We start from the raw sequence: 16,443 nt of genomic DNA, 5'->3' as shown, positions 1-16,443 counted from the left end.
GGCATTCCAACTCCTCCTCCACAATTTGTCCATTTCCTGCCCTGGCTGCAAATTTCAACCATTTCCTTCTCGGGCCACCTCCGGCCTCTGCCGCTGCCTGGCCCTGAGCTGACCCTGGCAGGGGACAGGACGGTCCTTGTCCTGCCAGCTCCAAGCTGGGAACCAGGCTGGCCCTCAGTCAAGCATCCTGCCAGCAGGCCCCGGGATGCTTGGAGGGGTGCTGAGCCAGAGCGGGGTGCGCCTGGGGTCCAAGCTGGGCTGTGTGAGCCCCAGCCCTGTGCCTACCCTCAGGGGCATATACACGGTGCCTACTGTGTGCCTGAGCAGAGCTGGTGCTGGAGACTCTCTAAGATGGGAGGCAGCAGCCACAGGCAGGATGCTTGCAGCACCACGTGCCAAGGGTGAGCGTCTCCCTGTTCACCTTGAAAGCACGGCCTCTCGTCCCAGGGAGGGCAGGCTCCGTGGAGAGGGGCCCGCAGGGTGCAGGGGGCCCAGGATTCAGCGCGTGGATGCCAGAGCCCCTCACCTCAGCAGACGGACCTCAGCAGATCCTGGCAGAGGCTGGCAGCGCTCCTTCCAGAAAGTTGCAGAGCGGACGGACAATCGTTTCTTTGCAGGCACCCTCCCCAAGTTCAGAGAAAGTGCCCCTAGGAGACCAGTGCCCCCAAGACAAGGAGGGGGCCTCCCAGTCCCCCAAGCAGGGAGTGTCCCGCCCTGGACGCAGGCTCTGCTGGAGGCCCCGTGCAAGCATCCTCCAGGGCAGCCTGGCCCCAGGCCCCTCCTGAGGTCCCCGGCTGTGGGAGCCGCAGGCCTGTGGCTAATAGCACCCTGGGGCGTCAGGCTTGTTCAGGAGTCTGCGGGCCTCCCTAATAAGTGATTTTTGCCAAATGTCTTCTCAGCATAAACCAGCCGGAGTCGCGGCTGCTGCTTGCAGCTAAGCATCGGCGTGGGTGCTGGATGGGAAGCTGGGGGAGAGGCCCCCCGGCTCCGGGGCCCACAGCCACTCAGTCGACAGCGGCAGCTGCCTGCGTTTCCCACCCAATCCAGAGACCCTTCCCGCCAGCTCCCAGCTGCCAGCCCCCAGGGGGGCCTGCCAGGAATGACCCTTTCCTGACAGGCTGGTCAGTGTTTGTCCCCAGAAGCAGGCACCCAGCTGAGGGCCTGGGGTGGGGGTGAAAGACCCCTGCTCCCTGCACACAGCGCAGCGAGGCCTGGGGCTTCCTGGAGGCGGGGAGCTCGGGGACCACGGGGAACCCACGTGCAGCCTCCTCTTCCAGCTCAGGCCCAAGTCCTGAGCCGGAACTCTGTCCCCCAAGGACCGCGTCCAGAGGGCCCTGGGGACAGCCAGACGTGCCCCGTGCAGGGACCATGCCATCGGGTCGGCACAGGGGGATGCACACCTCCCCTGGGGTCGGCCGTACCCTGGAGTTTGCACCACGGGCCCACAGGAGACAATGTGTCTTTAAAACGGGGATCTGGGGGTGCGAACCCCTGACCGCCACAGCGACCGCGCCCAGTGGGCCGACCTTGCCCAAACTGAGCACTGTCCTGAGGGCGTGAGGAGGGCTTGCCGAGACATCTGCAGAGGATGGGAGAGTCCAGCCCAGCCCCGGCTCTGTGACGGGCAGGCCACACAGGGCGGAGGCTGCAGGAAGGGCCCGGGTGGACCCACTGTAGGGAGCCGGGAGGACACGGGACAATGTGTGCCCAGGGCACAGGAGGCTGCAGGAAGGGCCCGGGTGGACCCGCTGCAGGGAGCCGGGAGGACACGGGACAACGTGGGCCCAGGGCGCAGAAGCGTGCGCACATCCGGCCGTGGGCTGGGCACCCTCCAGCACAAGCTGCGAGCCCGGACAAGCGAGCAAAGGGGAGACTTTCCAAGCTGGGGCCCCGGAGGCACAGCTGGGATGCCCGTCACACGCTCTCAGTTCCTGGAGTAACAGAGGAGGGTCCTGCAGTCTCTGCAATGAGTCTTTCCAGTTGGGGGTTTTAATATGTCATGGGAGGCTCCTCCCCACGCCACCCCAACCCCAACCCCAGAATCCTGAGAAAATCCCCTTCCATGGTTTCCCACAGAGCAGGTGCAGAGCAGCTGGAGCGGGGCCGGGGGAGGGTCTGGGGGTGGGCCGGCAGGAGGCCCTCGTGGCTGCAGTGCCAGCAGGCGGGCAGGCAGCCCCCGTGCCCCCAGGACCCCGGCTCCAGGGAGGGCATCGCCCCCAGAGGCCCCCACCCCGGAGAGGCCAAACCCAGACCAAACTCAGCGTGCTGAGCCCCATCCACTCACACGCAACGTGGACATTACGGCAAATGCTTCAGGCAAACACACAGAGTCCACTTCTGTGTTAAATACTCAAACGAGGTTCTTGGGCCAAATTTGACCCCAAGGTCAGAGCAAACCACGCTAACTTCATGGACCTCCTCCCAGCTTCCCTGGTGGCTCAAGAACCTGCCTGCGGTGCAGGAGACCCGGGTTCAGTCCCCGGGTCGGAAAGATCCCCTGGAGGAGGGGCTGGCAACCCACTCCAGTATTCTTGCCTGGAGAACCCCATGGACAGAAGAGCCTGGTGGGCTACAGTCCATGGGGTCACAGAGAGTCAGACATGACTGAGCAACTCACACTGTCACTTCCTCCCAACCCAGACAGCCTACCCTGCCGCACACCTGCCCTGGGAAACTTCAGTTTGGGGGTGCTGGTTGGCTGAGGGTGGGGAAACCAGGAAACGTTCTCCTGAGAAACCACCAGCCCCCAGGGCTGCACCTGTCCAGGCTCCGGCCCCAGGGGGCGTCCTGAGGGGCTCCTGAGACACTGGTAGACGGGATGCACTGTGCACCTTGGTCTCTGTGATGGGCACTCCCCCAACACACACACACACCCCTCACACACACCACATGCACACACCACACACACACGCCACACACACATCACACACACACACACCACACATACCACAGATACACACACACCCCCCACAGACACACACACACAACACACAGGCACACACACACGCACACCCCAGACGAACACACCACACACACACACTCACATATCACAGGCACACACACACACACGCCACACACACACACACACCACACACACACACCACATGCACACACACACGTGTGCACCACACGCACACCAGATGCACACACCACACACACTCACACACACACGCCACACACACACACGCCACACACACACCACATGCACACACCACACACACACATACGCCACACACACACACACATACATCACACACACACACCCCACACATACCACAGACACAAACACACCCCCCACAGACACACACCTCACACACACACACACCAGACGCGCACACCACACACATACACACACCCCACACACACCCCAGATGCACACACCACACACACACACACCCCCCAGACGCACACACCACACACACCCCCCAGACGCACACACCACACACACACACACACCCCAGACGCACACATCACACACACGCACACACCACACACACTCACACACACACCACACACACACACACCAGATGTGCACACACACACACGTCACACACACACACACCACACATACCACAGACACACACACACACCCCACACACACACACCAGACGCGCACACCACACACACACACTTACACAAACACGCCACACACACACACACCAGACGCACACACCACACACACTCACACACACACCAGATGCACACAACACACACACTCACACACACACATGCCACACACATACATCACATGCACACACACACACCCCACACATACACCACACACACACATCACATGCACACTCACACACACACACGCCACACACACACATATCACATGCACACACACACACCACACACACACATGCCACACACAGACACATCACATGCACACACACACACCACACACTCACACACACACCAGACGCACACACCACACACACACACTCACACACACACACCAGACGTGCACATAGACACACACACACACACACACACCAGTCACACACACCAGACGCGCACACCACACACACACACACCAGACGCACACACCACACACACACCAGACGCACACACACCACACACCTCACACACACACACACCACACACACACACACACCAGACGCACACACCACACATACTCACACCACACACACACCAGACACACACACCAGACGCGCACACCACACACACACCACACACACACACACACACCAGACGCACACACACACACCAGACGCACACAACACACACACACACACACATGCCACACACACACATCACATGCACACACACACACCACACACTCACACACACACCAGACGCACACACCACACACACTCACACACACACATGCCACACACACACATATCACATGAACACACACACACATGCCACACACAGACACATCACATGCATACACACACACACCACACACTCACGCACACACCACACACACTCACACACACACATGCACCACACACAAACACCAGATGCACACACCACACACACACACACCACACACATACACCACACACACATACCACAAACACACACACACCACACACATACACACACACGACACACACTCACACACACTCACACACTGGCTGCTGTGACCGGCAGCTGGTTTAACTCAAGGTGGGAAGGACACAGGGCACACGGAATGCATGTGAGGTGGCAGACTGGCCACACCCCAGCCCGCCCAGCCATCACACAGACCTGGAGGGCAGCAGCCAGCCCTGTGGCAGGTGAGGGCAGGGTCTTCCTGGGGTTTGCTGAGGGCCTGCAGGCAAGAGCGCCTTCGGGGCGGCAGTGTCTGCGCCCTGCCTGTTCTGAGGGTCCCCGATGCCAGGCTGCTCCACCCGTGGCACGGCTGGGCGGAGGCGGCCTGCAGACAGGGGCTCCATCAAGCAGCATCAGGGCACTCGCCTGCCCGCAGGCACCCAGGGGCAAGACAAGGGGGGCCTGCTCTTTCTGGACCCTCGAGCCCACCGACCACATCGTGCCACGGGCCCGGCCCCCGCTCCACTGCACACACATGGCAGGAGAGGGCTGGGGAGCCCGGTCAGTGCTTGGGCGCCGGTCTACCCAGGGCCGCCGGGCTGTGGGCCGGTAGCAAACACGGCCCGCTTCTAATAAAACAAATCATGTGAGGCTGGGAAGCCGCCAGAGGAAACAGCTGCGCGCTGCTGGCTGTGAACGCGCGTGTCCACGCCCATCCCTCAGCGCGCCTGCTCTGCTCCCGGAATTCTGGATGCTTGGGCATTTTCTGACAGCAGAACGCTCCAGACCATCGAGAGGGGAGTTTCGGAGGCCAAGGAACGTGGGGACACAGAAATCAGATGGGCAGACCCCTGCACAGTGGCCGCTGTGTGCCAGCCAGAGACTGTGGTCCTTGCACGATCTGACCCCGAGCGGCCCTCAGAGCAGCCAGAGGGACAAGGCTTGTGAACGGAAGCGGCAAGGATGCTCATGCTGGCTCCGATGGTCCACGGCCTGGACAGACGCAAATGCTCACCAAGGTGACAGATAAACAGGTGTCACACGAGGGAGCCGCGCCTGCCTGGGCCCAGGGCCGGACGCTGTCAGGACCACGTGGAGATGGGGCCCCACACAAGCAGGGCTCGGGGGTCCAGCCCACGACGTCCAGGAGACGAGTGTTGACCTACGGTGATGGGAGTCAGAACAGGGTTTCCCTCGGGTGGGGATTGCTCCCAGGGGGTCGGGGGTGTGGGAAATGCATGTGCCTGGACCTGTGAGGTGGTCCCAGGCCGGCACGTGTAAGTTGGAGCTGTGCACACAGGTCCTGGATTCCTTGTGTGCAGCTCATACCTTAGCAGAGTGCCATAAAGGATGGGGACACACTCGAGGGCCCCACCCCGCACACAGGGTCCTCCTCCAGCTCAAACCCTGCACAAGACGGGAGGCAGACGCCGGTCTGGGAGAGGATGAGCTTTCTCTCATCCTGGGTGCTGGGCTGCAGCCTCTGCAGGCCAGTGGGCAAGGGCCCTCATGGTGGGTCTGGCCTCAGAGACACACCAGGGTCTGAGCCCAGGTCTTTCCAGCCTTGTGATGCTAGAGTAAAAAGGGGTGAGGCCCAGCAGACCAGCAGGTCCCCGGGGTCTTGATGACACTAAAAAAAAAGGGTCTGGAGCATCATCACAACCTTTGTCCTGTCTCTTCCTGAGCACACCGCCGTCGTCAGCCCACCGCCCTTCCCCTAGGACCACCGCCACTCTGCCTCCACCACCTACACCTCCACCACCACCACCTCCATCGCCTCCAGGATCGTCACTGCCACCAGCGCCACCTCCATCACCTCCAACATCGCCACCAACACCTCCACCACCACCATAGCCTCCAGAACCACTTCCATCACCCCATCATCACCACTGATCCCTGCTCTGCGCCCACTTGCTTTATTACTAAGATGGAAGTGAATGTCCTAGTATCTGGGCCCCCAGGCAAGCAACGACCCTACATTCCAGTGTGAGTCTTCAGACCCTGACTGACAGCCTTTGTACCTCAGTACTCAGTCCCACAGCCAAGACCCACCCCCAGATGATGAGATGTATCCACCAAAAGTCCGGCGGTGGACTAAAACTCACTGAGATCCTGTTTTCAAGCCCTGTGTAATATGCATGTACCTGGATGCTCCTCAGGTTCCCTGATGAACCGAAAGGTGTCACCTTTAAGGCAATTACATGACTTATGGAAAGTACCCTGGATCCCTCCAAGCCAGCAGCAGGGCCTTCCCACTCCCAGGACCCCAGACTTGCGCTTACATAACCCTTGCTGGAAGTCTGAGCTGACGAACCGCCCCACTGAAGAATGACTACCGCCAATAAAACGTTTTATTGCCCAATCAGCACTGCTGGCAGAGTCTATATGTAAAGCAGGTCTGTTAACCCTAGGAAGTGAATGCTCACTTGGCTCTGGGGCAGCTTGCAAAGCAAAGACAGCGGTTTCAGTAAAGCCCTGGGGCTTTGTAAATTCAAGAAGGAAAAGCTGGATGTTGAGCCAGCCCAGGCGCCTGGGCATAGCTCTCGAGGAGGCCCTTCTCTGGATGCTCCCCGCCCTGGAGCCAGATGAGGTTGGGAAGGCCAGCCCCGGGGAGCTCCAACTGGTGGAAAGAAGATAGGATTATGACCCCCACATGGTACAAGAGCCACAGAACAGTCCCCCAGCCATCCCTGCCCTACGTGGCCCCTCAGCCAAGTTCAGGGCCCAGGCGGGCCCTCCATGGGCCTGGCCCACGGGGCAGGACTCTTCCTGGTCCTAAGCGGGCCCCCCAGGCCTGAGGCCAACATGGCAGCACTGGTCACTCGTGGCCACTTATATTTAAATACAAGTAAGGACTGATGCTGAAGCTGAAGCTCCAGTGCTGTGGCCACCTCATGCGAAGAGTTGACTCATTGGAAAAGACTCTGATGCTGGGAGGGATTGGGGGCAGGAGGAAAAGGGGATGACAGAGGATGACATGGCTGGATGGCATCACTGACTCGATGGACGTGGGTTTGGGTGAACTCCGGGAGTCGGTGATGGACAGGGAGGCCTGGCGTGCTGCGATTCATGGGGTTGCAAAGAGTCGGCCATGACTGAGCGACTGAACTGAACTGAACTGAAGTGACACTGTAGACACTCAGTCCCTCGGTCACAAAGGCCACATTTCAGGAGGCAGTGGACACACACGGCCAGTGGCTGCCTTGCTGGGCTCTGTCCACGTGGGCAAGGACGTCCATCATGGTGGAAAGTTCTCACGGGCAGAGCTGGGCTTGCGGTGACAGGTCAGGACTGTGTGGGCCCAGAGCTGACGGTCCGGACGCTGTGCTGGCTGGTTTCTGCTGGAGGCCTCAAGGGGTCGGCCCAGGCCTCTCCCAGCTCCTGGCAGCACCTTTGAGGCCCCCCGTCACATGGAGCAGCCCCGACCTCCACTTCCATCATCATGGGGCCCTCCCCTCCGGCCTGTGCCCACGCTTCCCTCTTCTTTGAAGGCCGTCAGATTCTGGGCCACTGCACGCCGGGGCGGCGTCGACCTAACTGATGATGTCTGCAAAGTCCTATTTCCAAATAAGGCTGCAGTCACTGGTCCCACGTGGACGGGGATCCTGGGAAGACATTCCTCAGCCCACAGGCCTGCAGCTCCTGCTGCCCCGGGCCCCTGCGCTGTTCTACAGACTACCCATCTCTCTCCACCTCGGGCCATAAGCCCCGGCCAGCACCTGCCCGCCAACCTGCAACCCAGAGCCCGGCCCACGGTTAGGGCCCAGTGAGTGAGTGAGGACACAGGGGCCACATGGGCCCATCCCAAGTCTCTGGAGGGCCTCGGTCACAGAACTCCCCCCAAGCAAGAAAGGTGCAAATTCAGGGAGATGGCCTGGGTCCGAGGCCTGGCTCTGCTGGGTATGCAGGTCACTACTCCCCAACCAGAACCCCGTGTCCCCGTCTCTGCAGGCGGGAGGGGAGGCTGCCATCCAGGCTGACCTGGGGGGCAGGCAAGTGGACAGGCAGGGTCACCAAGATGGCCCTGGGCAAGGGACGGGTGTCAGAGGAGGGCTGTCGGGGGCCTCGTCCAGCAGACCCCCATGGAGCCCCTCCATGGAGCGTCACACCCAGCACAGTCTACGCGCCTGCCACCCCTCCAGCCGGGGTCACTGGGGCTGGGCGCGGCGGGAGCGCATGGAGGAGGCGACTAACTGCCCAGGACGCTGCCAGCAGGCGGTACCCGGAGCAGGTGCTGGGCGCCTCCGTGGCCCCCAGGCCAGAGGGAAGGAGGAGAGGGCTGGGGTGAATCTCTTCTGGCAGCCCCTAGGGGTTCCTGGGCAGCTCGAGTTTCTAAGGAGCATAAACTTCTTACGAGTTAAGAGCACGACTCCGATGACTGAAGACATAAAAATAGCTCTGCTTACTCAGTCCCATCTCAGAGTTCTGTGGGAAAGCGTCCGGCAGCCGGAGGTCTGACCCTAGGGCCCCGTGCTCACCCGGGGCTCTTGCAGCACATGGAGGAAGCATGGGAGGCTCTCTCGGGGTGGGGGTCCTGCAGCTGGAGATGGCCGGGGGGGGGGGGGGGTCCTGCACTGGCCTTGGTGACAGGGAGGAGCCCCACTGCAAGGGCACCGGCCAGCCTGGGGCTCAGGTCTGGCCATGCTTCTCTGGCCCCTCATTTGTCACTGCTTCTCCTAAAACTGCCTTTTCTCTGCCCAAGGAGCAATCTTTTGATCCCCTCTTAATGCTAAGAAGGGAAATTTTAGTACACAAGTAACCAGTTAAGATGTTTGCCTGCAAGTACAGAAGAACCAACTTGAAACGGCTTTAAAATATATCATGTCATATGACAGGAATGTTCAAGTTAGTGCACAGAGGTTGCGTGACATCACAGGACTTGGGGTCCCTCTTCTCTGCTCTGCCATCCTCACTTGGCCTGAGTCCTCAGGATTGGCTCTCGTGGTTGCAAGATGAGTGCCATAGCTCTGGATGTCACACCCTTATCCACCAGCCTCTAAAGACAGACCCGCTTGTGGCCGGTTTTTAAAGAGCCAAGAGGATGCTCCCAGGAACCCTCAGCAGCCTTCTCTAAAGTTCTATTGCCAAGATTATTACAGAAAGGTTGCTTTTTTCTTTATGCTAAAGTGAACAATTATTCTTTCTGTAATAAGAAAAAAATTAACTCATTTTTCTAAAGAAACCCTCTTTTCAGTAGAGCACAGGTTCTGGACTCCAAACTGTGGGCTCGGTCCTTCCAGGGCAATGCCAGGGTGTGCCAGGAAAATCTGGGAGAAGATGGGTTCTCTCCAGGCTGCGCCCAGGGGCTGGCCTGGGCTCACTCTCCTGAGCCCAACTCCGATGTTCTGGTCACTGGGCAGCAGCCCGCATGCTCATTCAGGGACCCAGGCCCAGATGACCGCTGCTCTACCTCCCCAGGCCCCTCCGCGGCCCCTCGGCCCAGCGGCAGGCAGGGTCAGGAGGGCGGAGGGCCGCGCAGGCCCACACAGCATCTGTCTGTCTTCTCAAGCTGCCGCAGCCACCCCAACACAAATCCTGGGTCTGAGGTCCTGCTAACACACCGCGACCCCACACCACTCACAGCAGACCACCTGCACAGCGGCTGCTTCCCACAGAAGCAGTTTCCAGGGCTCCAAGGGCAGCAGGAAGGATTTTAAGCCTCATCCTGGCTCCTTCTAGAAGAGAAGCATTGACTCACTGAGGCTGAGAGGCCGGGCCTCAGGGATCTGTGTCCGTGGGTCTGGTCTGCACAGGGGGTCACTCTGCCCCTTGGGGAGCTGGTCTTGGGAGGAGCGGCTGCCTGCCCCTCACCAGCCAGAGCACCGCCACAGTGCCAAGCACACCCTCCCCTTTGGTCAAACATTTTGCATGATTAGGGAAAAGACTGAAGTACCGCTGTTGTTTTTATTAAAACACAAAATTAATTAATTCAGCCATTTCTCCTGACCTCGAAAAGTCGGAGGAGCAGAGTGAGTAGAGAGATGAATTATTCATATCTTTGGAATCCATTCTCCCAAACATGTGCAAAAATAAATTGGGTTTTCCTCCTAAAATGGGGCTGTTTCACCTGCGGGGCTGTGAATTTGAGAAATGAGACTTTGCGGGCAGAGACCACAGACTCCCCACCGTGGCCAGGACAGCAGGAAAGGGCCGCCACGTGGACCGCCCCGTGGTGGACACAGAGGACGGGGAGTCAGGCCCTGGGTGTCCTAACCTGAGCAGAGGGCGGGGACAGGTGGGCGCGTCCGGGCAGACAAGGGTCCCGAAGGTGTAGACCTGCTCCGGGGCCTCACCCCTGCCCCGCTCCCCACTTTTGTCATCTGTAATTGAGTCTGCCGATCAAATGATGGCCTGAGGGCTCTGCACCAGGTTCTGAGACTTAGGCTCAAGCGTGCCCGGTGGCTTCCTTCAGTTGCTCGGGGTCACAGTCTGCGTGCCCCCAGGACGAGCAGCCTTGGCTGGCCCTCAGAGTCACACCCATCCTCCCAGCTGGACAGCAGCCGTGGGCTGTGGGGAGGAGCAGGGTGTGCAGGAGCTTTTACAATGTGAAGTGGGGATTTGGTCCCGTCAGTATCTTTCTGGGCTTATTCACCACTAGTACGTCTTCCTCAGCGAGGCCATCAGGGGTGTCTGGACGGCTTGGAAAGCCTTTCCGGAGGGTCTCACTGTCCAGAGGCCAGGGGACCACACACGCTTAGCCCTGGACGCGGAGGGGCGTGGGGCAGGTAACCCGTCGAGGTTCCCTCCCTCTAGACCTAGGAAGCGACAGTTTGGGGGCACCGTCAGCCAGAGGATGGAAAGCAGAGCTGGGGGAGGCACCACACGGCCTGGGGACCCAAATCATCTTCCAGAATTCTGTTGCTTTTCTACGTCCCTTATGAATAACCTCCTCTGGAGGACTGGCAAGTCTTGCTGCATTAAAGCCGTGGCTCTTAGGACAGGCTCCGTTAATGAATTCATGGAGGACCCCGCCCGGACCTTCACGTTCATTTTCCACCATGCACAGCATGTGCCGGCTGCACCGCAACACTTGGAGAAAAGCCGCAGGTAGCGAGTGGCGCAGAGAAAACAACACAAGACCAAGGGCCTCGGGGCCGCCAGAGGGCAAACCCAGAGCCAGGGCCACCAGGACTGGCCCAGAGGTGGGGGAGCAGTCAGGGTCCGGGGTCTTCATCCTCGCACATCTGCCCACAGCCAGCAAAGCCCCAGGCCCGTGCCCACCCGACCCCGCGCCTCGCTCAGACCCCTGGCTGCAGGCCCGTCCCAGGCACTGCGCAGGGACGGGGCCCAGGGCGGCCAAGGTCCCAGCTCCTGCATGGAGGTCACGGCTTCAGCAGGATGGAGGCCACAGGCCCAGCTGAGGACCGGGAGGACGGGCCCAGGACGGGCCCAGGAGCAAGCCTTGGGCCAGCCAACACTGGGTGGAGCCCAAGGAGAAAGCGCTTCCTCTGCAGCTGCCCCATCCTCCGGTCCTCGGCCACGGGGTCCCGAGCGCCTGCCAGAGCCACGCTGCTTCCAGGCCAAGCGCCTCACACCCTGGAGGCAGCGCCCACGGGGGCCCGGCCTCCAGGGGAAGCAGGAAGGCCCAGGTGGGGCTGGCACCGCGGGCAGGAAGCCAGGCCCTGATCCCGCTAATTAATTGGTTCAAATGGCTTGAAGCGCCAGGCCTCCAGACAGCGGCGTCTCTGAAGACCAGCTTTGTCTACCTTCTGTCCTGATGTTTGGAAACCAAAGGCTCCCCTCCCCTAATCTCTCCATCTCCCCTCCTAGAAGGCAGCTCATTAGCAGAGTTTGATAACAGGTGGTCCGGGATAGGGGCTGGCCCTGGTGGGTAGCCCAGCAGCTCCTCACCCCGTGCCCCCTCCTCCGTCCCCTGCCCTCTGCCCCCTCCCATCGCCTGCCCCTCCCTACCGCCCCCACCCGCCAAGTCTGTCCAGGCTGAAGGGCCACCACAGGTCCTTTTGCCCGGCAGCCCCTCCCGCCGCCCCCCCACGGCCCCTGCTCTCCACACACAGCAGCCCCCTAAGCCGCGGACAGAGCACACCCTGAGGGTTCCAACCCAGCCTGGCTCAGGTTCAGACCTTGACTCTGCCAATTACCGGATGTCAGGCACGTTCCAGACGGAACCCTCCTGTAAAACAGCTTGCTGGGGGCCCTGATCCTAGGGCAGCTATGAGGATTAAAATATAAATCATCTCTCTCAGCGTCAGGATCCTGCAACACAGCCACTGCTTCATTTTCCCTGCAGGCCCCACTTCAGTCCACGATTGTGAGTGTGTGTGTGTGTGTGTGTGTGAGCAATGCCTGACTCTTCCCCTAATGATCAGCTCCACAAAGTCAAATATCCCTGGTGCCCAGCACAGTGACAGGCCCTGGTAGATGCTGAAGAAATATCTATTGGATGGATGGATGGGTGGGTGGGTGGGTGGATACCTGGGTGGGTGAGTGGATACATGGGTGGACGGTGTTGAGGAGAATCAATGGACGGCGGGTGAGGACACGTGGATTGATCAATGGAGTAACTGTGGCCGAGGCCCGTGCTATCTCCCTTGCTGTGGCACGCGAGCTGACCCGGGAGCCTAGGTGCAGAGCAGGGCTGTGGGGAGAGTGTCTTGGGTCTCCCAAGGGCCGTCCCGCCTCTTCCCGTCCTGTGCGCACTGCTCAGGGGAGGAACATGGGGCACAGGTGTCAGCCCGCAGGGGGCTGGGAGAGTCAGGTGTGCAGCGTAGGGGCGGCCCTGCTGGCCTGATGCAGCCTCGGGCAGCCCTGGGCTCACTGCATGCTCAGCATGGAGGCTGAGAGCTGGCTGCTCCATGCAGGGCTGCCTTGCTGACCCCTGCCAGGCCTGCGCGGCGCCTCCCCGAGTGCCCCCAGACTGCCTAGTGGCCAGTGCAGATGGACTCACTGCCCGCTTTTCTCTGAGAAATCCATTTACCGTCTGCATTGCCTGGGAAGTTATCATCTCGAGACTGCAGCTTCCTAAGGCGTTGCCATGGAGACGAATTTTCTGTCACAAATAAAAGTATTCTGGGGTCAGGAGATCTCAAGCATAACTAGGACAGATTTTGAGGGGGAAAATGCCAGAATTTTTTAAACACGAGACGATGATTGGGCTGCTTTTTTCTAGAGGGTGTTTCTCAGGCTGTTATGAATTTGGATAGGAGCCCAGTGCCTCGGGAAGCGGGTCTGTCCCCCCATGGTCCCCCCTCCCCCCATCAGTGCCGGGCTCCCAGCGGCCACGTGCTGTTGGGGGAGGTCAGGGCTCCGAGACGGGGGTTCCGGGGGCCCCGCAGCCACGAGAGGAGACTGCGGCGCTGCTGCATGTGCCCAGACAGGCTGCTGCTCCTCTCTGGGCCTGGACCAGCCAGCTCACCCTGAGGGCTCAGCGCACGCCCCATGCCCCTCTAAGGAGCGGAGACGTGTGACTTCCCAGGAGGCCCCGACCAGTCCCCACATGCAGCCCGCGGACGTTGGCGTCAGGGAGTTCCTCTGTTCGGGGTCACTGCAGGTCAGCAGTGAGGAGGTGGGGGAGGAAGGTATGCAGGCCGAGGCCCCCGATGGATGCCACCCAGGCCGGAGCCAGAGCCCAGGGCTGTTTGCCAACAACCCCCCCCCATGCTGGGCAAACAGAGCCCTCCGTCCCCAGGGGCCTGAGCTGGGACAGCGGCCCCCTGAGGCCCGCAGCCTGGGAGGGAGCAGGGCTGAGCCCTGGGGGTCTTCCGCAAGTAGGGCAACCCCAGGACCAGATGGAGTCAGTCCACAGTTAATTCTAGCAAACAGTTCTCAAAAGAATTCACATCGATGCTTTACAAACTCTTCCCAGAAACATAAGAGAAAGGAACTCACTCTCACAGAATCATTACTTTTACGTGTTGATACCAAAACCAAGGACGTCACAAGAAAAGAAAACACACACCACTACCTTTATGTACAGATGTAAAAACTTCGACAAAATATTAGCAAAACAAATCCAACAGCACATAAAAATAGTGATCGTCCCATGACAAGGGAGATTCATCCCAGGAACGCAAGTGTGGTTCAACAAACAAATGCAGTCAGCGCTGGGGGTGTGTGTGTGTGTGTATGTGTGTATATGTGTGTGTATGTGTGTATATGTCTGTTTATGTATGTGTGTAAATGTGAGTGTATGTGTGTATGTGAGTATATGTGTGTGAATGTGTGTGTATATGTATGTGTGTATGTGTGTGTAACTGTTTATGTGTGTGTGTAAATGTGTGTGTACATGTGTGTATGTGCGTGTGTGTATATATGTATGTGCATATATGTGTGTGTGACTGTGTGTATAAGTGTGTAAATGTGTATATGTGTAAATGTGTGTGTAAATGTGTGTGTATATACGTGTGTGTGTAAATGTGTGTGTAAATGTGTGTGTGTGTGTGTGTGTGTGTGTGCCTGCTGCCAAGTCGCTTCAGTTGTGTCCAACTCTGTGCGACCCCATGGACTGCAGCATACCAGGCTTCTCGGTCCATGGGATTCTCCAGGCAAGAACACTGGAGTGGGTTGCCATTTCCTTCTCCGTGTGTGTATATGTGTGTGTAAATGTGTGTGTATATGTATGTATGTATGTGTGTATATATATGTGTGTATGTGTGTATAAATGTATGTGTGTATATGTATGTATATGTGTGTATATGTATGTGTGTGTAAATATGTGTGGGTATATGTGTATGTATATGTGTATAAATGTGTGTATATGTATGTGTGTATATGTGTGTATGTGTTTATATGTGCGTGTGTACATATGTGTGTATATATGTATGTAAGTGTGTGCGTGTATGTGTGTGTGTAAATGTGTGTGTATATGTATACACACACAATATACATGCATTATGTTCACAAGATAAAAAAAATACAAATGATCTTCTCAATTACTGTGGAAAAAGCATCACCCAGAAAAAAATCCAACACCGTTTCATGCTAAACACTCAGCAAGCTAGAAACAGGAGGGAACTCCCTTACCCTGGAAGGAACCCACACCTGGCACCATATTTAAGGCAGAAAAACGTAAAACTTTCCCCCCATCAGGAACAAGACAATGATGTCTGCTCCGCCAGCTTCTCCCCACTATCCCAGAGGTTCTCACCCTGGCGATTAAAGAAGAAAAAAGAAATAGATCGAGAAGAAAGCAGTCAGCTACTCCTATTGTAAGGTGACACAACCTTGTACATGGAAAATGCCAAGAAACCCAGACACACACAGACGTCAGAGCTAAAAACGAGGCCACAGGACTGCAGGACAATATCCGAACACCAGCTGCACGGGTCAACACGCACCAGCAAAGACCCAAAAGTTAAACCAAGAAAACAGCTTCACTGACAACAGCCCAGCAACAGCGAGGCCTTGTGAGGTCCCTGAGCTCCTGTCTGATACCTTGGGGCAGCCCCGGAGGGCGTCTGCGGGGACAAGAATGAACGAAGGAGCACATCTCTAGGGGCCAGCGGTGACAACCACCACCCTCTGCATTTAAAACCCGGGGTTTGGCTTTTCCACGACCCGCCCTGGAGGAAGTCTGGGTGGTGGGGGACCCGGGCTCCTGGTCTCCACTGTGCTGGGGACTAGGGCAGACGAGGGACGGGGCTCTGGGGTCAGGGGTCCGCGGCGGCCGCGGGCTGAGCTGAGCCTCCGTCTTGACGCAGCAGCGGGGCCCCCCTGCAGGTGCCGGCGACCCCGGGAGCGCAGGTCCGGACAAGCCCACAGCCGCCCCTCTCCCTCCGGAAATGCAACCTCCTCGGAGCAGCTGGGGGCCCGGCAGGCAGGGGGCTCTGCCCGCTCCCCCTCCCTGAGGGCCTGCAGGAAGGACGCAGGGGACGCCAGACAGAAAGGCAGGGACCCCAGCTCCTAGTACCAGCCAGCCCCAAGGGAGGCCCAGCCCGCAAAGCACCCAGGGAGACACCAGACACCCCGCGCTGCCCAGGTTGA

The sequence above is a fragment of the Bubalus kerabau genome, chromosome 23 (genome assembly GCF_029407905.1).
Source record: "Bubalus kerabau isolate K-KA32 ecotype Philippines breed swamp buffalo chromosome 23, PCC_UOA_SB_1v2, whole genome shotgun sequence".
Classification (NCBI taxonomy): domain Eukaryota; kingdom Metazoa; phylum Chordata; class Mammalia; order Artiodactyla; family Bovidae; genus Bubalus; species Bubalus kerabau.
Note: the sequence above shows the minus strand (reverse complement) of the source record.